The following is a 15,006-nucleotide window of genomic DNA, read 5'->3' as shown; positions in this document are numbered from 1 at the left end:
CAATTGGAACCAAAAAATATGATATTATATCAGAACTGTGCATTAAGATTTTATGCACGGAAGTTGGCATATTGTACCATGGATACAATTCTACAAATTTTCTGGCCGTATTATGACAGTAATCCTTAAAACTATCGATTTTAATATGAAAACCACTAGAAATTGTTAATAAAATTACTCTGAATGTAAATATCAAATCTTGATTAATGCCTGTAATTTCCGAAGCTTTAGCAGCATTCTCAAAAAAACGGCGAGCAGTGTTGCCGTCATTAGTACTTCCAAAACCAGGTTTTGGTCGGTCAACCAATAGTCCCAATTTCTTTAAAAAATAAGTCTTCGTTTTTTTGGCATTTGCTTCGTATTCGTTTTTTGGCATTTGCAAGTATTTCTTTGTTTTCCTGGCCTCGCGCTTGCCATTGCTTAAATTCTAAAGTATTTTCAGTAACAGCATTACACAATTTGCCATCTATCATTGTAAAATATAAAATGTGTTTTAAAAATACATTGTTTCCTTGAATATCAAGCTTTGTTGGTTGCAAATCTGAAATTTGTTGGTCAAAATATTGCTTTTCTCTCACTGATAACTCTGTTGTTTCATGCATAAACTGGACTCTAAGAGGTCTACAGAATCGTGTGGAGGAAGTTCTGGGGTTTTCCCAGATTACAAACTTATCTTTTGATTTCGGATCACCGTTAATAAGCTGAAATGGTACCATTGATGTTAAAAAGATATTAGCATCTGAAATATTGGACTCTGCAAACTGCTGTTTGTATTGGATCATCCCAGAACTCCCGTCACACCCCCATTTGCAAATTAAATTTAAATTATTATATTTTTCTTCGTTTAAAGAATTTAAAACTTCTTTTAGGGACTCAAATAACCTTAAAGATGTATGATCCAGCAAACTTTGAAGAGGCACTTCAGCAACATCCTCAGAAATGTTTAGGTTTTCTGGGTAGCACTTTTTTTTTGCGGCAGTTATTGACTCATAATTAGGATAAAGAGTTGACCTATGGCTTTTTGCTGAATTTCTTATAAGATTGTATTGAAATTTTGTTAATTTAGCCTCTACAAAAAGCGATAAGGCTTCGTCCGCTGAAAATGGTATTTCACATTCTTTTTCAAGAGATTTTTTATATTTTGATGCACGGGTTGGTGATGAGAATGCAATATTTTTTAACACATCTGCTTTATCCAGTTTACCTTCGGACCTAAACTTCATTTGAGCAGCAAATGTTAGTTCTTCAGGGCTTCGATCTGCTCGCATCTGTTCAGTTCTTCTTCTTTTTGATCGGTCACTTAAATCTAAAAATCCAGTGAATGGCCTCCCTCTACTCGATAGAGTTGTATCCTGCATTTCGGCTGGTTGAGCTTCATTCATTGCAGAAGAAAATTCCAACTCAATATTTAACCAATCTCGATTTTTATTTTCAAATGCAGTTTTATTTCTTGATGCTGATGACCATTTTGTGTCATATTTCTCGATGAATTTATATATGACTTTTGAAGACTCTTCTGACAAGCGTTCAACTCGCTTGGTAGAGGTCACTTTTTCTGCCAAATAACGGCACTGCTCCATTCTTTTCTTGGACTGACAAATTCCTAACCAACTGATAAGTTGGCTTCTTTTAAACCAAGCAGATTTTGTTGCTGTCCCTGAAATAATAAGTAATTTTGTTAATTATTTTTCATAAGATTTTGCCATTTAAAATTGGTTGCCATATTGAATTTTAAACCCATATAGCAATTTTTTTATTTCTATATTAAATTTTCTATTAAATGATGTTTTATTTTATAAAAATTAATTGATTCTTCAAGTTATTAGCAGAAAATTATTTCTTGCGTTTTGGACCTACAATAGCATTTTATACGAATTTGAACCCGGACTACAAATCTTTAAAAATATTTTTTCGTCAAGATCGCAAATTATCGCAGCAACGTAAGATTGGATCTTACAAAGGACTTATTAAGCAATAATTTAAAACCAATTTAAATTCGGGAAATTACGCGAAATCATACTTTTAGTTTAGCAGAAGATCAGAAATTTAAATTTTTTTAAAAAATTAACTGTTAACTTTTCAAAAAATCAGTAATAAAAAAAAGTAAAGAAATATTTTTAATTAATATAATTTTTAATATTCTACTTACCACTAGCAATAGGCTCCATTGCTGCTTTACAAAATTTTCACCCACACTTTGCCGAAAAACTAAATTTAAATTACTACTTTTTACAGGCGCTTTTGAATCACAATGAAATAGTCTCCACGAACATCAACTTTCAACTAAAATATTTCTGCAAGTGACAAGACGAAAAACAAAAGGGTAATTGTTTATTATACCCAGGTAACTAGATAATTGAATTATACTCAGAATAGGCCTTAATTGGGAAGTTGGTATTTCCGATTTATGGCCGGCTTTGCCCCGAATTTCGCCTGTGTGAGTCGTCCGGTGTCTCGTGGACCACTGTTGTTTGCCTTACATATATTAATAATCATAATAATAATAATAATAGGCCTTTATTTGTAACTCGGCGAAGTTCAGCATTGCTGTTATTAACCGAGCATACATGCAAATTACATAAGATTAAATTTACATATTGGCAACTTAAGGTACTAACTAAGCAATGATACTTTTGTAATCATAAAGGTATACAGAAGGTAACACAAGCGTAGAAATGACATTTTATAAAATCATTAAAAAATTTTGACATTCTATAGCGTAAGTATATTGCTTTTAGCAACTAACAATTTAAACTTGGCTAAGTAAATGTTGCTTATATTTTTTCTTAAATGTCAAAAATGGTATGTCATACAGTTTGCGAAAAATATCAGTGTTTACATTCAAAGTTCACATTTTGCCATATACATCAATTTGCCAACTTTGCATCATGTGCAACTCTTAATGAGGAATTAAAGTTAGTTTATTCATGGCTATACGTCAGCAAATTAAAACTTAATTGGTTTATATCAAAATGTATGATAATTGGAATATCAAAAACAGATAAGGAAAACTTCACTACAAATTTAAGCATTAAATTTTGGAGGAAACAGTAAGTACCCTGACACCCTATCACATTTACTAATTTCCAATTTACTAGAAACACTGCGAAGTATTTGCTTGATTACTATTACCAACTTAATCCTTTGGGACCCAATTTTATTTTTAATGATTTTAAGGATGTTTTTGCGAGTTATGGTATATTAAGAGATCATTTGACAATATATACTAGTTAAAATAAAAAAAATATATACAGGGAGAGCAAAAAATTATAGGACAAATATATCCCAGCAGGTTATAAATATCCCTAGGGGCCAAAAAAACACATTTTTGTATTTCAAAATTTTTATTTTTTTTATTTACAATAACACAACCCGCAAAGGTAAGTATTTTAGGACGAATGATAAAGCACAAAACAATGCTTGCACAACCCTACATCGCACATTGCACAAATAGTAGTGGTTCTACGTTCTTTTTTCTGAAGAGCGCAACGAGCACTTCTTCGCCGTTTCGATGTTTCTATTGGAAGGTAATCACCCACATTTTTCATTACTTTTGATCTCTTTGATGGCCTTCCACAACTGTTTCTTTGAAGTTTGACTGAATTTTGCTGTTGTCCTTCTTCGATTGGGTCCTCTGATAAGGTAAATAAAAATTCCAGTAAGGGTATTTTTTTTTTGGTACGACGTAAGTTATTATATATTACCCAGCTGTTAACAACAAAAATTATCAAAAGTCGATAAAATCCTTTTTTCTACCATTTGCATGATTTTCTACCAAAGTCATACACACCACTCATCTGATCAGCCAGATCCACACCACCCATGATTCATTGTAGTATGCAATAGCAGTGGGACATGGTACGTCAACTCTCTGCCTAGTCTTGTCTTTTCTCTTCACACAGGTCATATCAGGGGTATGGCAGTTACTCAAAAGAATAACCTGCTTTGTATCTTCCCATTTGATCGCAATAGAGTTTGTTTGATTTGATAAAACTCACATTCACTCCTAGACATTTTTCGTTTTTTAATGAATTTTTTTGTTATAATAATAGCTGTTCCCACAGCTGGGTATTGGAGTGAATCCATCAAACGGACTGATGTAAAAAATCGATCAAACGCCAGAACTACGTTTGGATTTTGTATAGTTTCACATAATTTAAAATCAGTAGTTTTTTATTGGCGAGACCTCTATTTATTATTTTCAACTTGTCTTTAACTTCCGGTATTTTTCCAGACTACTGGAAAACCAGTTTTATCACACCTATCCCTAAAGCTGGAGACAGCTCGCAGGTTCAGAATTATAGACCAATCAGTATTCTTAGTACAATTCCTAAATTGTTTGAGAAGTTTGTTCGTGTTGTCCTTACATCTTTTCTTCAGGGCCAATTATTAGATGAACAATTTGGTTTTATTGCAGGACGTTCTACGGAACTGAATATTCTATCCTTTACTGATTTTCTGTCTGAGTCCTTGGAGAGGGGTATCGAGTGCACTCTTTGTATACCGACTTCTCCAAGGCTTTCGATAGAGTTAATCACAGGCTTTTGATCTTTAAGTTGAAAAGATCAGGGATTGGGGGTCCACTGCTGAAATGGCTTGAGTCCTACCTGGTGGGTCGAACGCAGCTCGTTAGAGTTCTGGGCTTTGAGTCTCGGGAGATTTTGGTGCTGTCTGGTGTCCCACAAGGATCCCACTTAGGGCCTTTGTTATTTAACCTCTACATTAATGATATATCAACATGCTTTCAGTACAGCTTCTTTTTGCAGATGATTTAAAATTCTTCCTTAGAGTCTCATCTCTGTAGGACTGTTTCAGACTTCAGACAATCGGATTTGGATAGGCTTGTTGATTGGTGTACAACAAATGGTATGGATCTAAATGCTGAAAAGTGTTACTCAATGTCCCCGTAAACCACTCCTATTTTGTTGGTAACACCATATTGAAATCTGTCTCTCATATTAAGGATTTGGGTGTGACACTGGATAGCCCTTTAAGTTATATTCCGCACATTTCGGGGGCAGTTACCAAGTCTCTGCAGATGCTTGGATTTATCAAGAGGTGCTCAGGGGACTTTTATAATATTTCATCTATTTGTTTGCTCTATTGTGCACTTGTGCGTCCTCATCTAGAATTCAGTTCCTGTGTTTGGTCTCCATACTATAATAATCATATTCATAAGATTGAAAGTGTACAACATAAATTCTTAAGATATATTGCCTTTAAGCAAAATGGAGTACCTATAAATTATCAGGATGAGTTAGACTACCAGCAAATGGAAGCCTCATTGAATTTGAGAAGTCTTGAAACTCATAAAGATTTGAAAGTATTTTACAACATCCTTCACTCTCTAAAATTTTTTGTCCTGCACTTCTTAATAAAATAGGTCTTTATGTTCCACCTAGGTCAACAAGGCAAGTTACTTCTTTTTACAGCCAAACACACCGCACAAATTATGGTCACAATTCTTTTCTGGCAAGGACTGTTAGGCTGGCTAATCAGTATTCTGATGTAATTGATTGCTTTGAGGGGCGCACAGGGTTCATTAAGAAATTAAATCTTATTAATTGATATTGCTGTTTTAAACTAGAACTATAAGGTGTTGTGAATTGTGATGGTAATTGTCCTTTGTGTTAACTATAAGTATTGTCTTTTTTTTTCTCTGAACTGATTGTTCCAAGTTATGGGTAATCTTTATATTCTAAGCTTTAATTGTATGTTAGGTTAGGTTAGTTTAATCATCCAATTATTATTCTTATATTTTTTTGTAATATTGGGCCAAAGTCCGTTGATATATTAAATAATGATATATTAAATAATAATTTTTTTACAACAGTTTCGCCCAAAATTCCGCTCCTTTCAACGTCGTCCTTGCCGCAATATACATTTGCATCGTATGTATATCCTGTTTTGGCATCACATCTAGACCATAATTTTATGCCTCTTTTCACAGGTTTTTGTAGCATATATTGTTTCAGTGAAGACCTTCCTTTGAAGCCCACCATGCTCTCGTCAATACTTTTACTTATACTGTCAGATCGATATTTCTGAAACGTATATTTGAAGCTCTTGTACATAGTAAATCTTACTGGCCCCTTCTGGCTTGACTGGATTATTGAAATAAAGCTTGGATAGTAAAAACAAACACCTGTTTTTGGATATGGCCGATTTGATGGCCTTGTTTCCCAAAGATGGATGCGATGACCAGTAATGGCGAAGTTTTGGCACCTTATTGAAACACATAACGAATGTGCAGCCAATAGTAATCATAATCTCCCCTGCATCAGTGAAAGTCGCCTGCTTTTTTTTATTTTCTTTGTAAATTTTGATTCGCTGGTTTGTAGACTCAGCCATAAAAGTAAATAAACTTCGAGGACAAATTTTAGAATATGTCCAGCGGGGAGGCATTTGCAGCAATTGAAGGATGTATGATACATTGACTTTCATTTGGAATGCTAAGTCTTGGGACATAATTACCAAATTATATTACCAGTTGTAACAGGAGTGTCAGCCTCTTGATCTGAATTTTCAGCAGAAATAACGCCGTCGTTGGGTTGGGTTAGGTTCTCGTTTGCATCACTTTCAATGTCTCCACTATCTTCGTCCGAAGTATCCGAGGGCTGATACAACTCGTCAAACTCTTCACTATTATGGAATGAGTCTTCTTCTGAGCAAGAGTCTTCATATGGGGATTGCATCTCTTTTCCGGATGACAACTCTTCTAAATTGTCAGCAAGATCTTGAAGCTCTGCCCCAGTCAACTTCTTTCTTGACATACTGTAAAATACCATTGGGATATAAATCACCCTATCAGAAAACCCAAAATGCAAAAACCAAAACAAAAAAACCATCAAAATACTTTGCTATTATATATGCTGAACTTACCTAAGCAGATTGTTTCAAAAACCACACAAAAACTATCAAATTTGTAAAAAAACAGTGTCAAAAACCAACAACGTGCTCGCTTTTCGACGTTTACGATCAGAATGACCTCCAAAAAGCGTGTCGTTGCCTGTCGAAAAATTGTTAAAACCTTAAAATACCCGCTAATGACAATTTCCATTAAAAACGGGACAGATAGCGCCCAGCATGAAAACTCAAAGCATGAAAAAGTAAGGCGGTGTCATCTGCACATAACATAATAACTGTTCCATTAGTGAGTTTTACATCATAACATTGGATTAAGTACAGTACCTTGAAGCACTCCTATTTTGATAATTTCTTATTTGCTTAATCTTATATTAACCTTAACAAATTGTCTATTTTGTAAAAGTTTCAAGTATAAAATGCATCAAAGCAAACTTCCAACTGTATCTAGAGTACTGTGATTCTTACAAGAAAAATCATTCCTACCATTCTTATTGGTCTCATTAAAAGTCAGAATATTGGATATGATCTTAATATCAACATATAAGTATTACCTGAGATATTAAGGTATAAGTGTGAGTGAGCAGTTCTAAGCCTAATATGCATCAAAGTAAGCGTCCATGAACTGTATCTCGAAAACTGTCATTCTTACAAGAAAAATTATTCTTACCTTTTTTGTTTATTTTATTAAAAGCTACAATTTTGAATATAATCTTAACATTGTAAGACTAGTATTAACTGAGATATTAAGGCATAAAAGTAAGTGACCGTTATTTGTGTAGCTGCATTTTAAGCCAATATTTATCATTGCTGCAAAATGAATATCAGTTAAATTTAAATGATTATTGGTAAAGTGAGTAAGAAAATTGGGTTTTTGACTCGTTTAAGGCACAAACTCTTTTTACAAACAAAGAATTTAATTTTTATTAGCATAATAAAACCACATTTTGACTACTGCGGGTCACTGCTTTATTTCAGAAAGAAAGCAAATATAAATAAGTTGCAAGTGCTGCAAAATAGAGCTATGCTAATCCTTTTAAATTGTAGCAAATATAAACCAGTTACAAATGTGCTAAAATCGATATAAAACAAAGTTTTTAAGTGTGATTCATTCAAAGTGAGATTCATAATTATCAGACAAGTCAACAAAACAATTTTTATTTAAACACTATAAAAAAGGTCTTTTAGTCTGTTCGACAAGGGTCTGTCATTGTATAACATGCTGCACAATTGGGATCTTTGATAAAAACGAAAAAAAAAATGATTTATTAAATTTGCATTAATTATTATTTGAGTTGCACTACAGATCTGTAGACTTTTCGTAATGTTAATAACTAGGATTATTTACTTTCTAGTACTCTTTAGTTATTATTATTTATTACATATTACTAATTAAAGTCAAAATGTGAGCCCCATTGACTTTAAACTTAGTACAATAGGTCCAATCGATGGTCAGCATAAAGAAAAGGGTAACAAATAAATGCCCATAACTTTGTAGAATTTTGTCCAAATTAAATTAAACAAAATGTTTTTATAAATGAAAATTTGCTTCTTTGAATAGACCCTCACACTTACATTGAAATTAATTTTCATAGGCAACGTTACCAGACTTCCAGGTGCAAAATTCTTTTATTTATTAGGCTAATGATTTTTTTATAGAAGGACCCAAAAATGAACAAAATCGGTTCATAAATAATAAAGCTATGACTGTTTTTACTGCTTGGACACTTGTAATTAATTTGTGCTCTTAATTAATTAAAATTACTTGTAACGTTGTTATTTTCAAGTGAATTAAAGTGAAACAAAAACTAGTAAATAGAGTAATTATTACACGTTCCAATGTAACTTACATTAACAAAATTGCTTTAAAAATGAATAAACTATAATGAAATTAACCCCCTGGACACCTGTTCTAAAACAAATAAATTCTCATAACTTCCTTATTTTTTGGCTAATTTAAATGAAATAAAAAATATTTATAAGAGAAAATAATCGCCGTTTAACCGATCATGACACTAACTACGAAATTAATTTTCATAAGCTTCGTTGCGAGACTTCAAAGTACTTCGAAGTACAAAATCCTCTTTATTTATTAGACTAAAGAGTTCTTTACAAAAGAACTCAAAAACGAACAAAATCAGTTAATAAATGAGAAAGTTATGGCTGTTTTTACTACTTGGACACCTCTAATTAATTTGTGCTCCTTATTACCTAAAATTATTTCTACTTTGTTATTCTTAACATAATTAAAGTGATACAAAAAGCAATACTTAAAATAATTATTCGTTTTTCTAATGCAATTTAAATTAACAAAATCATGCTGAAAATGAATGAGATATAATAACATTTACCGCCTGGATGGAGGAAATCGTGGCCAATATTGGACTAAACGAAGAGGTGAGCACTTAAAAATAAAAATGACTTTGGATACTCACTGAATTAGTTTTATTGGTATTTTAGGACCCCAGAAGTCGACTGTTGACGTGCCTTTATGCGGCATTAAAGACCCACATCGAACAATTTCTTTTGCAAAAAGAGCAGCCCGTCTACCTCATAATTGATGATCTAAGTCACTTCTTGGATTTGGGCTTAGGCATCCCCGCCATAATAAACTTCACCAATCTCTTCATCAATTTGACTAGTGACAAAAATATTTTTGCCGTTATAAACTCTCACGTTAGCTCTAAAAGTGACCTTATCGTGGCGGATAGTCTGCACTACGTCTGCGACTTGTACATTTCAGTGTCCCCATTGAAAACTGGTAAAAGTTCGGATGTTAGCGGGTTAATGACTATACAGCGCGGAGAGGACGAGAACAGTATCACTTTAGAACGTTCGACAGGGGAGCTAAGACATTTCATCCCGGGGAGAGCATTTATAATTTGTATAAGTGACTTAATAAAGGGGTTTTATTATTTTACGTTTGAAGACTTATTACTTTTGGAGATTTTTTTCTTGCTTGTCTGGATATCACTTCTGGGAACTAGAAATTTATTTATTTATTAACGGCCAGCGCCAATTACAAAATATGTAAACTTAGCAACCAAATATCTTAAAAAAATAACTCACATATACTTCCAGGCACTCAAATCCCTGGAATAGAGTCTTCAATAACCTTCAGGTGCCTGGAAGACTCTTAAGAGTACTTGGAAGTCACTTACAGGCAGTAAAATTCAAAATTAGCTTTATTATTATTAAAAAGGTGAAACCGTTCTACACCTAAGATATATTCAAAAGTGAACATTATTAATTTAATCAAACGTGTCAATATGGCTGGCAACTGTTCTATATATATTTTTTTTTAATAAATTTATTATGACCCTTATAGAGTTTGCAATAAACTGGCACTAGGGCCAACTTATTAAATTATACAATAAATATTTGTTTTAGTTTTTTTACACGTTTTCTTACAATATCCAATATTTATAATACTTTCAACTACTGAATTGCTTGTATTCTATTATTGAGTGTAGAGTTCTGGCATTTTTCTGTTCTTACCAAGGCATTTCTTAACATATTTATATTTCTCGTTGAATATTTATGACAGTCTTTAATTTGTCCTAGTGACTTTACTTTAGGTTTGTTTTGAGTAAATTTCGCTGCACACTTTTTATTAATTTTATTTGTTCTATATTTAGTATTTTAATTTTTTTTACAAAGTTCCACTAGAGTCCAGTAATCAAAAGAGTATATGTACATGTTTAGTTGATTTATTGTCCGCTCTTTGTATTTTTATTTAATAGATATTCTAATGCATTTCCCTATCAAGTATCTAAGATAGGTTGAAAAAGAGAGCATTTTAATTGTTCCAAGTATGGGGGAAATTTTGTCACTTATTTTTTCTATATGCTTGTTTCTGTTTCTTAATCCTAGATATTTATAGTTTTATTTGACTCTAAATTTATATAACATTTCTCATTATTTGTATATGAAATAAATACCCTTAACTTTGTTGTTTTTTGGCCAAATTAACTGAAATAAAAAGCTTTAATTAAAGGAAATAAGCTTCTTTCAAAAGACCTTTACAAATTCATCATGATCATCTTTGACGTGCGACGATTTAATTAACCACAACAAGAAAGATTAACAAAATAAATACCTCAATATATAAAAACCGCATTTAACAAGTTCTAAACGAGCAATTAGCCACAACTGATTACATTAAATCTAGTTTATTATAGCTAATATTTTACCAGTTCTAATTAAATGCAAATTAAACTTTGCAATTTTTGACAGCTTATTCAACGGGTATATGTATACAAGTTCGTTTCGCCGTTCGATTATAATAATAATGGCAAATTGGAAAAATTAATTATGTAAATTGATGTTAAGGATTTAATTTTGTATTTTGAGTAAATTTACATTTTTTTAATGACCCGGACGTTAGCTTATGTAAAATCTGGTTAAGCATAACCATAAGATTTATATATTGATGATAGATTATGAGTGATATTGAATTTGGTGCATTATTGGTGGGATATCAATGTGATGGGATTCTATAGAAGAAATCAAATTCGTAGACTTCTGGATTGACATCATGTATTTCATGGACGGCTCGAGATGAAAAGAGAGAAAAAAGAAATTTGAGTATATATCCATAAGATTTATGTAATTTTTCTGTAGAGTGTGGATTGAAATTACATTTGGTGCATTACTGGTGGGTTATCGATGTGATGGGATTCTACAGAAGAAAATCGAATTCGTAGACTTCCGGATTGACGTCGTATCTCACGGACGGACGACTCGAGATCGAAAATTATCAATAAAAGATAAAACGAAAAAAGAAATTTATTGCAACGCAGGGGCATAAATAAATATCGTCTTGATGTGAGTTCTGAACGGAGCGCGGGTTAAGGGCCACCGCTACCGGCTCCTTATTCTTATGGCACCGCGGATCTCTCATGGTAATTGGTTACAATGGTTCTTTGGGCCCCTCGCTTATTGTTTATGGGATTGTCCAACGTAAAAGAGGCGCATAAATTTTATTCTTTGTATATGAATGCCCTTTGTTTCGGGGCCAAATTTGAAATTAAATTGCCCCGGGTCCGTTTTCGGCAATTAACTAAGTTATTATACGGCTCGTCGGAGAACTTTTGCATTTTTTTTTCAAATTAACAATTAGTTAGTTTGTTGCTTCAGCTGCTACGTCACTGCCATCTAGAAGTGAGAAATAAAACCAGATCCATGTTTTTATTGCGCGTCTAGGTCAAGGAATCTGTAATTATACGTGAAAAGTTGTCTAGTATAATATTATTAATAGAAACATTGGCAAATGTGATAGGAAAATTGAAAAAAAAATGGACACACAATATCTCGGAGCTGTATTGCGGGTTGCCTGGTTGGCACAATGCTTTTATTAATTTAAGTAGTTTCTTGCTTATCGGACGAAATTTGAAGTTAAACTGCTAAAATTGGAAAACTCAAAATGTTCCCAAAGCAGCCCCAGAATGACCCTATTTTCCCAACAAATGTGCAATACTACTTCTATTATAGATGAAAAATTAAATTAGATCCACTTTTTATTCTTCATGCTGCGCGTCTAGAAATCTGTAATTACACGTATAAAACGTCGTTATCATCGTCATGTACTAGGAGATGGCGCTAAGTAACGGTTTTCTTCTTAAAATGTTTTGTGCGCGCATCTAAAAAGGCAGAACCTTTTCAAAATTTAAAATACACATGCGACATGCCAAAGCTGTGTCGTGGGTTGCCTACACGTCTTGTAGGAGATTTCCCTCGTTCTTTTTGAGATTTTTCTTAAATGTCAACTTAGGTGACAAGTGACAAATGACAAGTCATTTCTGTCAATTAAATATGGTTTCTGTCAAAATCATCTTGAAATTTCTATTTAAATTTACTTTAATGTGAAATGATTGCAAAATTACTTATAATTTCATACAAAATATAAAAGGCATGTGCTGTTATCAGTTTTATACATGAAATATGTTGAATTTGCTTGGTTCATAAAGAATTTTCCTACTTGTGGGTAAGTCCCCAGACCTAGCAACAGTGGCTCTATTCTTCTTCTATTCAAACTAAGAAATCCAGGACTGCATTTTAGATACTTTATACCGACTTTTAAGTGAGTAATATATAATCATTTGTTGATAAAAAGTCAGTAATAAAATATGTAACGTTCCATAGGTGTCTTGTGGGTTGCCTGAACAGACGCTGTAGTATATAGACTTTACAGTCCCGAAATGTCAATAACGTAAAAATTTAAAAAGCGTTAAATAGCCGTATTTATTAGTGTAAAACTGTGAACCTTTTCCAGTATTTATTTAAATCTATCTATCTCTAGTTAATTTTACTGCTTTTAAATGTAGTATATGTGATTTGAATTTGACTTGATTATAGAAAATGTCAAATTCATTTTTGCGTGTTGGTGGACAGCCTAACGTATACAGGGTGAGTTTTTTAAAGTGTTACAATGCGATATGTCAAAAACGGCTGCAAATTTTTTTTGACATTTTGGTGACATTTCAAGTATATCGGGGGGCACTTTTTGTGATATTTTTGACATTTGTCCCTTCACCCCCCTAAGAGGGGGGAGGGTCACTTCCTTATTTTAAATAAAATGACGTGTTTTCTATTCTTAAATACGAATCTACATAAAATATGAAGTCTGTTTACAAAAAATTTTTAAAATTGCTCTGCTGGTTACGGAATTATGATCAAAAATGTTTTGATTAAATTTAAAAATAATTCGAATATTCTACTACAATAAAAACAAATTATTTCCTACTTTTTAACTATTTATCGTCTATGTATTATGCCTAAGGAGCTGTTCGAAGTGACCGCCTTCGACTTCCAAACACTTTCTTATCCTTTCTTGACATGAGTTTCGTACCCGCTGTAACATTGCTGGTGTCACTAATGAACAAGCAAAACGAATCCTGTTCTTCATGTCCTCTGGAGTTGTAGGTGCACTAGCCATTACTTTGTCTTTTATAAATCCCCATAAAAAAAAGTCAAGGGGGGTCAAATCTGGCGAACGAGCAGGCCAGTTGACAGGACCACCTCGACCAATCCACCTGTTTTCAAAAATCTCATTTAAAGTACGGGTCTGTATGGCATAATGGGGTGGAGCTCCGTCCTATGAGATTTTGGAATATCCGGAAACCTCTCGGCCCACACTACTGCAGCCTCCCTATAATTTTTTCTGCACTCCCTCAAAATTAACAACATATCTACTTCTACACTGAAATTCGCTTCCATTTTTTCTTTTTAAACACAATTTACTTGTTAATAACACGTCAAAATTTTTATGTGACACTGCTTGTTATGTTGCCATGGAAATCCTACTGTTACTAGGATTTTCATTTCCATCCATACTAGTAAAATAAACAGTAGGATTGCCATGGCAACCGGCTGTTATGGTCAAATATTCGAATTATTTTTAAATTTAATCAAAACATTTTTGATCATAATTCCGTAACCAGCAGAGCAATTTTAAAATTTTTTTGTAAACAGACTTCATATTTTATGTAGATTTGTATTTAAGAATAAAAAATACGTTATTCCATTTAAAATAAGGAAGTGACCCTCCTCCTCTCTTAGGGGGGTGAAGGGACAAATAATGTCAAAAATATCACAAAAAGTGCCCCCCGGTATACTTGAAATGTCACCAAAATGTCAAAAAAAAATTTGCAGCCGTTTTTGACATATCGCATTGTAACACTTTAAAAAACTCACCCTGTATACGTACAATCTACATCTGATCGTAATAGTCCTAGAAAGCATATTCTATTTCTTACTGTTTTACCATTACGTGAATAAGGGATGAAATACGATTATTTCACACTAGCGTGAAACTTCTGAAAGAAAGAAAGAAACCATATTTTGACAATGCAGTGCCAGCTTGGAATTTCTATTTCCCTAAAACGTATTTTGAAAGTTACTAGATTAATCTCAAAATTCCCCCAGATTATTTTGACATTCTTCGAAAATAAGTAACAACCAACTTTTACTAACGAAATGGCATATACAACATTTGCGTATTTATACGTGCTGTTGTTATGTTGAATTTGCTTGATTCATAAAGGATTAAACCAGTTGTAGGTAAAAGTCCCCGTAACTGGCAACACTGGTTCTATTCAAACTAAGAACGCCAAACTTACATACTTTATACGGACTTTTAAG

The 15,006-nt window shown here is 32.9% G+C and overlaps 1 pseudogene; it reads left to right on the top strand.

The window, feature by feature from the left end:
* Positions 1-9,174: 9,174 nt before the first annotated feature.
* LOC126735656 (uncharacterized) lies at positions 9,175-9,758 on the top strand (annotated as a pseudogene).
* The last annotated feature ends 5,248 nt before the right edge of the window (positions 9,759-15,006 follow it).

The sequence above is a fragment of the Anthonomus grandis genome, chromosome 4, assembly GCF_022605725.1.
Source record: "Anthonomus grandis grandis chromosome 4, icAntGran1.3, whole genome shotgun sequence".
Taxonomy (NCBI): domain Eukaryota; kingdom Metazoa; phylum Arthropoda; class Insecta; order Coleoptera; family Curculionidae; genus Anthonomus; species Anthonomus grandis.
Note: the sequence above shows the minus strand (reverse complement) of the source record. Positions and strands in the feature narration are given on the sequence as shown.